Genomic DNA, 12195 nt, shown 5'->3' on the forward strand with positions numbered 1-12195 from the left:
TCGCTCTCACTGCCCCGCTCTCGGAGGGAAGGGAAGGCTGCATAGTAACGCCACGACTAGAGAACAGAGGACCACGGTGGAGGGAAGCACACAAACCACCTGACAGGACTCTCACTTTCAAGAAAGTTGAACTCCGAGGTACGGACAGTGCACTACAAATGCTGGCCCCTACCACGACCAAATGCCTTGGATTTGGCCGGGTTTGAGATGGCCGGCATTGGTTTCCGTTATCCGTAAAAACTGATGTCGGCCATCTCAAACCCGGCCATCTCTGACATTTGGCCGGCCATCTCTGACATTTGGCCGGCCCCAACTGTATTATCGAAACGAAAGATGGCCGGCCATTTTTTTCGATAATATGGTTCGGGACCGCTCTTTGCGGCACCGGCCATATAGATGGCCGCCCATATAGATGACCGGCGCCGTTCGATTATGCCCCTCCACGTGTATCTCTCTCTTCCACTCAGACGGTGAGAAACGGGCATTTTTTACTAGTATTTTATAACCTGTTTGTGTAAATTGCGACACCACCTGTGCTCCACCCCAAATCCACCTTTAAACATGCCTATGCCTGAGTCACACAAAAATCCACAAATTCTTCCATTGTGCTTACTGTTATATGGATGTAATTTTATAAGTGCCATTTTACATACAGATATTGGCATGCAAAAAAGCCTTTATTAAAATTACCCACATAGAGTACACACGCACATCTTGTTTCAAGCATGTGTATAAATTTGTGTGAAAGAATTTGTGCACTACCGTTGTTTTGTTCAACTGATGATTGTATGAAATTTCTATTCTAGATTTTTTTTTGTGAAACGTTGCCCCTGATGCAGGATTAGGACTAGATTCTATAGATTGCGCCAAGATTTCTGCGTGGAAATCGAAACATACTCTATAAAGTATGCTTTAATTTAGACAAACTTTATAGAATATGCCGAGCACCAGTCCACGCAACTAAAATTAGTCACGGTCAAGTACGCCAACTAAAACCTGGTGTAAATCCCGATGCCTAAATTAGGCACGGAGCGGGTGTGAACTATAACATGCAAAGATTTTAGAAACGTCCATGACCTGCCCATTCAATTCCCATAACCACACCTACTTTTCAACTATGCAACATATTTACACGCACCATGTTACAGAATATGCTTAGCAAGTAACATAGAGGGGCATAATCGAATGTCGCCGGCCAAATAGATCGCCGGCGATCTATGTTGGCGGCGGCGCTACAGCTGGCTGGAACCGTATTATTGAAAAAGATGGCCGGCCATCTTTTTTTTCCGATAATACGGTTTAGCCCGGCCAAATGCCTTGGAGTTCGCCGGGTTTGAGATGGCCAGGTTTGTTTTTCAGCGATAATGGAAAGTTATGTCGGCCATCTCAAACCCCGGCCAAATTCAAGGCATTTGGCCGTGGGAGGAGCCAGCATTTTTAGTGCACTGGCCCCCCTGACATGCCAGGACACCAACCAGCCACCCTAGGGGTCACTGCGGTGGACTTCAGAAAAGCTCCCACGTGCATAGCTCCCTTACTTGGGGAGCTGAGCCCCCCAACCCCTCCCCCCCCCAAACCCACTACCCACAAATGTACTGCACCCACTAAAATTGCTCCAGGGACCTGCATACAGCCTCTAGGACTTATTGCTGCTGTATAGCTTTGGCACACCAGTTCACACCTGAAGACTAATCTCTCTGAAAAAGTCCTTTCTTGAAATAAGCACGTTTACTCACAGTTAACTACAGATCAGAGGTTGTGCCCCACTGGCAGAGTCCCCTAGTACTAAGATTAGCAGTAGGTCAAAGCTGGCACAATGGTGTACAATGCCCTCTTTCAGCACCATTCAAGGTAAGAACTACGTTCTCTAAGGTGGGTAACAGAGGAAAGGGAACTAAAACTGGCTTACAAAAATGGCCACTACCACATGGACTACAACAGGAAACAAACAGGCAGGGCCGGTCTTAGGGCGAGGCGACCGAGGCGGCCGCATAGGGCCCCGCGCTCAAGGGGGCCCCGCGCGGCACGCCTGGGGTCGCCCCGCCTGCTGCTCCCACCCCCGACGATCGATCGCTGTAATGTAATAAAGTTGAGAAGCGCCGAGTAGCAGGCAGTGCCTCGCATCTGCCCTGCTAAAAATCTCCTGCACGTCGTCGGGCCGGCCTTCCTGCATTAAGTCCCGCCCTCCTTTGAGGTAATAGGCTCTTCCCGCATTAAGTCTCGCCCTCCTCTGAGGTAATAGCCTATTACCTCAGAGGAGGGCGGGACTTAATGCGAGAAGAGCCTATTACCTCAGAGGAGTGCGGGACTTAATGCAGGAAGGCCGGCCCAACGACGTGCAGGAGATTTTTACTAGCAGGGCAGACGCGAGGCTCTGCCTGCTACTCGGCGCTTCTCAAGTTTTTTTTTAAGTTAGTGGGTGCAGCAGGGGAAAAGAGTTGGTAGGTGGGTCGGGTCGGGGGGGGGGGGACTCAGATGTGAGAAGGGTGTGGGATGGGGGTTCTCAGTTGGGGGGAGGGGGTAAGGGGGACTCAGATGTGAGAAGGGTGTGGGATGGGGGTTCTCATTTGGGGGGAGGGGGTAAGGGGGACTCAGGTGGGAGAAGGGTGTGGGATGGGGGTTCAAAGATGGGAGAAGGGGGCTGGAACTGGGGTTTGAGAAGGGGCCATATGGAAAATGGGGGCCATGCATGGGGCTGGTGGGAAAATGGGGCATGCGTGGGTCAGGTGGGAGAATGGTTCTGGGGCTAAAAAGGGGGGGCTCTAATACAAGACATGTGGATGAAGGGGGCTGGAACTGGGGGCTGAAAAGGAGGGTAGGTGGGATAAGGGGTCTAGTACTGGGACTGGATGCTGAAAAGGGGCAGGGGCTGAAACTGTGGGTACTGGGGGCTGAAAAGGAGATAGGGAGAAGTGGCTGGGGCTGAAGCTTGGACTGGTGAGAGAAAAGGGCTGGGGACGGGTTGAAACTGGGGGCTGAAAAGGGGACACGGAGGAGTGGCTGGGGGCTGAAGCTCGGGACTGGTGGGAGAAAAGGGCTGGGGCTGAAACGGGGGACTGGTGGGATAGTGGGGCTGGAACTGGGGCTGAAAAAAAGGGGCAGAGAGAGGGGCAGATCCTGGATGGAAGGGGGAGCGAGAGGGAGGGCAGACCCGGATGGATGGGAAAGGGAGGGTAAATGGTGGATTGAAGGGGCAGAGAGAAAGGGCAGACAGTGGATGGAAGGGATAGAAAGGGCAGACAGTGAATGGAAGGGGCAGAGATAGACGTGCACGGAAGGGGCAGGGAGAGAGGGCAGACATTGGATGAAGGGGACAGCAGAGAGGGCAGACACTGGATGGCAGAGAGAGAGCGAAGACAGATGCTGGATGGAAGGAAGACAGTGAAAAGAAGATGAGGAAAGCAGAAACCAGAGACGACAAACTGTAAATAAAATATATATTTTTATTTTTTTGCTTTAGGATATAGTATTGTAGCTGTGCTAATAAATGTTTATAATAGAACATGTAAATAAGGTAATCTTTTTATTGGACTAATTTTAATACATTTTGACAAACTTTCAGAGAACAAAGCCCCCTTCCTCAGGTCAGGATAGGATACTTTAACAGCTCTATACTGTATTGACCTGAGGACGGAGGTTTTGGCCTCTGAAAGCTAAATGTATTAGTCCAATAAAATGCTATTTTTTTATTTTCTATATTTGTTTTATTTCTATTTGTTAATTTGTAAAGTGGTGATTGGTATTTGTTAGGTTTTTTTTCAAATTTACATCTGTTGTCTTTATATTTTGCACAGTACTAGGGCACATTTTCTGTTTCTGTGGTGTTGTATTGTATGCAGAGTCTGGCATCTTGGGGGTTCAGTTTAATTTTTGTCTAAATAGAAAGTTTAAATATTACTACTTATTCTATAGTGGATTAGGGTGTATCTGTGTTTGTGAAAAAGACATGGTTTTCAGTTGGCATTGACTGTGTAGGATCGACAAGCCCTGTAGCTGGGGGCCTTGGAGCTCGGAGAGAGGGGTGGCCGGCTCTGGAGCTAGGGTGGGGGTGGAGCTAGGGTGGGGCGGAGTTAGGGTGGGGCAGGGCTAGGGTGGGGCCCTGTCAAATTGGTCTGCATAGGGCCCCGCACTTGCTAAGACCGGCCCTGCAAACAGGGCACACTCCAACCCAGTTAGCAGGGGGGGAAAAGCACAATGGGAGTAGAGCCCAGTACCCTACACCCACCACAATGCATTGCTAATGTGACTCTGCAGGGCACCTAACAGAAAAGGTGTCACACTCACCCGAGAGCCACATCGCAACCAGGGAAAGGCTGTTGGAGGATACAACACATTCTGCTGTCATGGAGGTGGGTACGGCATTTGAGGCTGGCGTACAGGCTGGCAAAAAAGGTTTTTAGTTTTATTTTTTTAGTATGGAAGGGGGTTGGTGACCACTGGGGGAGTATGGGGAGGTCATCCCCCATTCCCTCCAGTGGTCATCTGGTCAGTTGGGGCACCTTTTTGAGGCTTGGTCGTGAAAATAAAAGGACCAAGTAAAGCCGGCGAAATACTGCTTAACACCGCTTTTTTTTTCCATTATCGGCGAAAGCCGGCCATCTGGTAGCTACGCCCATGCCCACCCATGTCCCGCCTTCGCTAATCTACCGACACGCCCCCTTGAACCTTCACTGGCGAAGCGGCGATGCTGTCTAAAATGCCGCTTTCGATTATACTGATTTCGCCGCTTTTAAGAAATCGCCGGCCATCTCCCGATTTGTGTTGGAAGATAGCCGGCGAGCACTTTCGATTATAAGCTGGATAGTAACATAGTAGAAGACGGCAGAAAAAGACCTGCACGGTCCATCCAGTCTGCTCAACAAGATAAACTCATATGTGCTACTTTTTGTATATACCTGACCTTGATTTGTATCTGCCATTTTCAGTAGTGTGAGAAAATTCTAATTAATGCCAATTAGTGCTGATAATTAGTTAACATCCAATTATCAGCGCTGATTAGATTGTTAACTTTGAAGAATAAAGACTTTGTGGACAGTGTGCTCTGCTAAATGGTTTCCTCCACTGTTGCATTTGTTGTTGTCTTTATGAAATCAGCATAAATAAGCACCATTTTGGACATTAGATAGACACCCTGTTATTTAATGCTCACTTTGCATAGTTAGAGTTTCCTTGCCCCTTGATAAAGTAAACAGCGTCACAGAATGGTGTGCTAAGCAGTACTAAAAAAAAAAAACATTTTTACTCCCAATACTGTGAACTAATGGTATGCAAATTATAGCAATGAAAAAAATGTGCAGTGTCAGAAAAAAAACAGCACACACCGGTGGCATACCTAGCTTGGTTGTCACCCACAGCAGAGCATTCCTCTCCTCCGGGCTCAACACCCCTCTTCCTGGCAGTAAGAAGTGCATCAAGCAGTCGCACAGCCACAGTCTACATGTGCACTGAAAAAGAAGCTAACATTAGAGGGGGCAGAGGATCAGCAGAGCTGACAGCTGGGGGCATGAAGACTGTGGCTCTGCGACTGCTCAATGGACCCCCCCTTACTGCTTGCACCCAGGGCAGACTATACCTACCACCCCACTGACACACACCACTGTGGTAATATGACAGGAAAGAAAATCTATTTTTTTTAAAAGGCCAGATTTACTTTCCCATTCCTCCACCACACAGAAGTTCTCTGGTGACCCAGTGGGCTCTGGATACTTCCCAGACACTACTGACCCACTGGAGTTTGGAATCCTGCTCAGGACAATCTTGGCCTGGCCACCCCAAACAGGGAGGTCCTTGACCAGAGAGCCTTTGGGGTGATAAATCAGGATCAATCATGTGTACATGATCTGGGGAGCTGCTCAGCAGTATCCATGGAAAATGGTGGCATCTGACCTTTAGTGGTGGGTTGGTATGCACCATTAGGGATGAGTCTGCCAAACAAGGAAGTGTTTCTTAGGAAGTATTGCTTTCTTTGGTAGACTACCCTCTAGTGAAGCATCCTGACTTACTGCTAAGGGTCAGGCACCACCATTTTGGAAGATGGCAGCACTGGAAGCAGGATCAAGTAACTATTACTCCTGCCTGCCAACTTTACTACAATTCATCTCATATGACTTTTTTGCTCCTGTGCCACATCTTTACTCCAGTGCTAAAGAAGATTTTAATGTGCTATTTTTATATTGGGAGAAATTTAAAATTCAACATTTTACATGTGTTTTGCACAACCACTGCACTACCCTTTGGCAAAATGTAAATGACCTTCACACTATAATCAGGGCCTAAATGGCTGCAGGTACAACTCTGGCCAACCTGTTGAGCAGACTGGATGAACCATACAGTTCTTTTCGTACAGACATTTACTACGTTATGGTGGATATACTGCTGTTTTTCCCATGCTAAAATGTCTTACAGTGTCAGGAGTAAGATTAGTATGAGAAAATGAGGAGTAAACCACTGTGTTAAAAGTGCAGCTTTCCGCATCAAGGCCATAGCATGAATTTGAGCATAAGAGAAGTTAACTGATGTGCTTATAGCAAGTCATAGAAGTACTCTCCACAAGATCACTATTTTTTAGGCACAAGAATGCATATAAATGACCAGAAAACCAGCACACACACATGTAAATACTAATAGTTCAGCTATGCACCATTCTATAAACTGGCACATAGCTTGACACAGATGGAGTCAGGGCGGTGAATGATCAGGGTGGCACCCAGTTACACATGCAGAATACTGTAACTCATGCACATAGCTTGGCAATCTAGGTGAGAGCATTTACATCAACTCTACTGCTGGTGTAAATGGTCACACCTAAAATATAGAGCAATGTATTTGCCCTATATAAAAAAAAAAGGAGTAGGTGTTTTTATAGAACAGGCTCCAGGCAGGTGCACTGTTACAGAGCTAACTTGCTAGTTCCCAGCTCTGAGATCCAACTACTACCCTGATATACAAGCTCACTACAGTGCGCTGTTAGTCCTAGTGCAGTCAAAACTCCTGGTGTGGCCACACAGGGAAGCTGGGGTGGAAAACTCACGCCCCTTCCATTGGCTTCCTTTGCAAAGTGGGTGGGGCGGGGTACTAGTAAGCAGCATTTGGGGGCCTGCAGCACAGGGCACAAGCCACGCGTGCTATGCTCCTGAAAACTTCTATTTTTCTGCAGCAAATAATAATGGGTAATTAAACTGCGGTTAGGGATAGCAAATTCTGTATCACATTTTTGATTCTGCAGCAATGACAGAAAATATTCATACTGTTGCATAAAACTGTACATTGCTAGAATCACATAAAAAAGGTCGGAGTTCCCATCACCAAAACCTTTCCACATTCCCCCTGATTCTATATATGGTGGTGGTGGGGAATCGTGTCGTGGTAAGGGGGGCTGCTAGACCACTAGGGAGGTCTCTTCTGTCGGGGGGCAGTCATTGGGTCATCATTCGTTGGAGGGGGGGTATCAGGTCAGGTCTGGCCAGGCTGGTGGGGCTCTTCTGTCAGAGGGTGGTGGGCTAGCATTCCCACTGAACCCCGGGTCTTAGTGTTTGGGGGGAGGGGGTCCTAGTGGACCACCAGACTTCCAGGCCTTGTGTTTGGTGAGGGTGGGCTTAGGTTTGACAGGTCCAGGAGAAAATCATGAACTGTCGAACCTCTTGGTCTCCCACATTCCTCCAAACTCTAACGCCAGCTCTGAGCTTGCGTAGGGTTTGCTGCGGGAGAATAGCCCTTGTTGGGCGCACTGCCTGCTGTTCAAGAGGGAGGAATGCTGGAGACCCTTGTTTGCATGCAATTAATGATCAGAGCTGGTGACTCCATTGTTTCACATGCTCACCGGCTCTGATCCTGGGGCGCAGGCAAAGGCAGGCTGTAGTCCAGCACTAATGGTCTGTAGCGCCCTCGTTTGCTTCTGATCATCTGGGCAATAGTGCACAACCCAAAAAGGGGCATGACCATAGGAGGGGCATGAGCGGCTCATGTGTGTTCCAAAAAATTGCATGCAGTGTTCTAGAATATTGGGTTTTCGCACCTCACTTAGGCGCCGGGATTTACACTGATCTTTTCTGGTGCCCATTTTTGAGTGTGATTTATAGAATTTCCTCCATTCCCCCGGGTTCTATATAGCATGACTGAAATTGAATGCGCAAATCCTGTCATATTCTGGATTTGCACGCACAATTTAATTAACAATCTAATCAGCCCTGATAATTGGCACTTAACAAGCAATTATTGATACTAATTGGCATTAATTTGAATTTAAGTGCACAACTTGCTAGATGTATTCTATAAAATGGTGCGCATGAATTCGAATGCATGCTGCCAAAAAGGGGGCGTAGTCATGCATGTGGAATGGGCGGACTGTGGGCATTCTGAAAATCTATGCGCAGGGTTACAGAATACCTTCTCCACACCTAACTGAGGCACTGGTACTTATACCAAGTTGTACTTGGCATAAATGGATGCACCTAGAAATAGGCGCAGGCATGGCTTCTAGGCGTAGTCTATAAACCGGCTAGATGCATTCTATATACCATGTCTAAATCTAGGTGCAGTTTACAGAATACACCTAAGCGGAAATATTTTTGGTGATGATTATTCAGGAGCCATATATAGAATCTAATCCAGGCTTGTCCAACCTTTTTATAATCGGGGGGGGGGGGGCACATTTTTTATTTGTAATATTTGGAGGGCCAAACCATGTGCACTCATGCTCTCTTTTTGAGAATCACACATTCACGTATGCTCAGAGAACACCCAGTCTCTCTCTCTCACGCACCCTCACAGCCTTCACCTCGTCTCTTTCCCCTCATCTGGCTCCAGCTGCAGAAGATCAGTGGGATTCCTGCTTCCTCCTGTGACCTGGCTATCTGCAACCTTGAGCCACGTGGTGCCAGAAGTTTGGGTTGGTCTCACGGTTTAAAAGAAACCCACTAAGTTTCTGAGGACCAGGTAAAGCACTTGGTGGGCTGAGTTCTGGCCCTCGGGCCATAGGCTAGAGAAGCCTGATATAGTCTATTGTGTTTAAATCTTCTGAAGTGCTTGATATTCTCTTTTTACAATTCAATTGATTTAAAGATCTCTTTATTAAGCCACGGTAGCGGCTGCTGAGCGGCAGTGCCGGCTGTGTCGGCATTACCACACTGACAGCCGCTAGCGTGGTTTAGTAAAGAGGGGGTTATTTTTATTTTGGGGTCTACCATTGTTCAAGAGCACCTGTGTTTATTATTCTTCATATGTTTGCCTGAAGGTAGGGATTTTGGATTTAGCTCATGCTTTTTAAAGTAGTTATTCAAGATGAGGTACACTAGGTGTTTTCCTGTCCCCAGAGAAGAAAAAGTTTAAGCAGCCTACCATCTTAATGAGAGAACCTATGACTTAAAGGAAAAGTAGAGAAATAGGTTGAAATCTTACAAAGTCATAGAACACCATAGAGGACTTTTTAATGGGCAGCAGTGATAAACTTAGGTTGTGAATTAAGCAGTACAGACAGGGTTAGCTGTGATCACTTGTAAACAATTAAGTGCCAATGCTAGAATCAATGGTAGTCTGACTAAAATATTGAACTACCTGAGCTGAATTAATCAGAAAGCAGTTGGCTGTTGGTGAGGGCTTCCCCTGCATTGCTTTGGACAGCAACAATTGAACAAACCCAGATTACCAGTCCATCAAAAAGTAAAACCTTAACAATATGTCATAGTGGAAAGGATGACCTTGGATGAGCAAAGGTTAGCACTGTTCCATTCCGATCCGATTAGACTTCACCTTTTCTGTGTAGTCTAAAAAGCAATAGCAAATTACAGCATCCTGTCGCTTAGTTTAAGTTGTTTGCAGTCGGGTAGTCTGATACCCTGCTGCTTTTGTTTGTGTTTGTAATCGTTTGGTACAATAGAAATATTATTTCATGATGGGGCTTCTCGCATCCTCAACAAAAGTCAATTCTGCCATTATCAGTAATTTCCAATGAAAAGCTCAGCTTTGCCTCTGTGCCCTAAATCGCAGTAGGAAACCATTGTCCTGCCGCAGCCTGTCATTTCATTGACATTCTTTAAATAATAATGTAATTCATGTATCAAAAGCAACATTAAACCTAGACTCACACTGCAGGCTCTTCAAAATTGCAACCAGTGTTCTTAATGTGTTAAGGGGGATTTGAATGAAGTAGGAAGCAGTGCCAATAGGGTTTATATATTTTTTATATCCTCCAACTGAAGCTCACTGTTACTTGCAGGGCCAACGTCTGTTCTGGGATCACAGTGTTTTTGGATAAAGGTCTATAATTACTCCACCCCTCCTCCCAATACATACACAGTTTCCAAAACAACTGCTTCTCATCCCCAGTTTTGTTTCTTGGTGTAAATCTGAATCTTTCAGAAACCAAAAAATACAGCAGCAGAGAACGGAAATAAATAGAACAAAAATAAATAAATCCAGAAAAATAATGGCCTAGATTTATGATCTCAGAGGCCTATTTAGTAAATTGTATTAATGCAGTAGTACATATTAAATGCTTTGTTGGCATCTAATGTGCATAAGAATGTATTAACACACATTAATGATAATGCATGCAATGGCATTACTATTAATGATCCAAGAACTGGTATTGGACCATTAAGTTTTTAAAAAATGGTAATGAGCTCTGTTACAGGCAAATTCTTGCAAAGAAGTGTATTATAGTCCATTGCCCCAAGTCACACGATTTGTATTAACCCACTTGGAAACATGCAAACGTAACTTTACCCCCTGATGTAGATTTTGGCTTGAAAGGGGCCCACAATCTCCTTCCAACCTTTTAAAGCCACGTGGCGGGTAATTCTATAGGAGGGGGTGCCTATTTGAAGCCTATTCTATAATAAAAAATAGTAGGTGTCTACTTTTCTTTAGAGAATACTAGTGTAACTGTCCAAAAACGAGGTGCCAAAAATGACATTAGTCATAGATCTGATGTAAATGCTTGCACCAGACCTCACATAAATGATCAGGTTTTATGATCTATGGCCGGTGGTTCTCAAACCTGGTCCTGGAGGCACCCCAGCCAGTCAGGTTTTCGGGATATCCACAATGAATATTCATGATAGAGATTTGCATATACTGCCTCCACCTCATGCAAATCTATCTTGTGAATATTCATTGTGGATATCCCGGAAACCGGACTGGCTGGGGTGCCTCCAGGATCAGGTTTGGGAACCACTGATCTATGCACATAAGTATGACCTCATCCAAGCTCCGCCCAAACTCCAACCATGTGAATGATATGCCATGGCAACTAGGCATGTTTTGTAAGTAAATAGTGCATGGTAGGAAAACACTCATTTATGAGCGAAAATGACTATTCTACTACTACTACTACTACTAGTTAACATTTCTAAAGCGCTACTAGGGTTACGCAGCGCTGTACAATTTAACATGGAAGGACAGTCCCTGCTCAAGGAGCTTACAATCTAAATATTCTACCAGCATTTATGTGTATTCTTACCACCTAAAACTGGACAGCTCCTTACAGAATTACTCCCTAGAAGGCCACTGCAAGCAGGGGCAGATTTTCAAGTAGGCAGAGTCTTTTTATAAAATATCAGGAAAATGTGAACACCCCAATCCCATCTCATTTCCCACATTGAGCCCTTATGCAAAATGGGGATTTTTTTTTGTATTAAGAATTTCAATCTAAGAAAAGATGTAGGAAATAATAGTAATTAATCTCACAAAGAAAGAAAATGTGAAAACACCAACATTTTCTAGTCCCAACAGATGAGGAGAAGAGATCACAATCACAAGAAACAAATCAAAAATAGGCAAGCAGGACGTTAACTTCAAAAAACAAAACAGCGCCTAGCAAAATATACCCTAAGACAGGAGGCGGAGAGGAGACAAGACGACAACTTGACATGGTGCTTGGAGAAGCCACTTTGGACTTTTTCAGCTAATTACCTTGCTATATTTATGAAGAGGAAGGAAAACAAATTCTGCCTAAAATCCCTCATTTTTTTTCTACATCTGTCCACAGCACCACTGTCTCCTGTGCTGCAAGACAGAAGTCTGGGGGAGGGGTAGCAGATTTTGCTTGCTGTTCCTCTAAATGAGGGAGATTCAAGGGACTTCGGCAATGAGCTTTTGCTTAGCCCTCACCTGCAGCTACCTCCGGCCTTGAGAGCAGCTGAGATGGTGGGAGTTCCAGCACATGGGACGCCTGGATATAATGTCAACTCTGCGAAC

At 45.7% G+C, this 12195-nt stretch overlaps 1 protein-coding gene across 1 annotated transcript in view; it reads right to left on the minus strand.

The window, feature by feature from the left end:
* Nucleotides 1-12195, minus strand: part of CTNND2 (catenin delta 2) — a 1428722-nt gene that overhangs the window by 1002546 nt on the left and 413981 nt on the right. The window lies entirely within an intron of this gene.

This window comes from Microcaecilia unicolor, chromosome 1, assembly GCF_901765095.1.
Source record: "Microcaecilia unicolor chromosome 1, aMicUni1.1, whole genome shotgun sequence".
In the NCBI taxonomy this organism is placed as follows: Eukaryota; Metazoa; Chordata; class Amphibia; order Gymnophiona; family Siphonopidae; genus Microcaecilia; species Microcaecilia unicolor.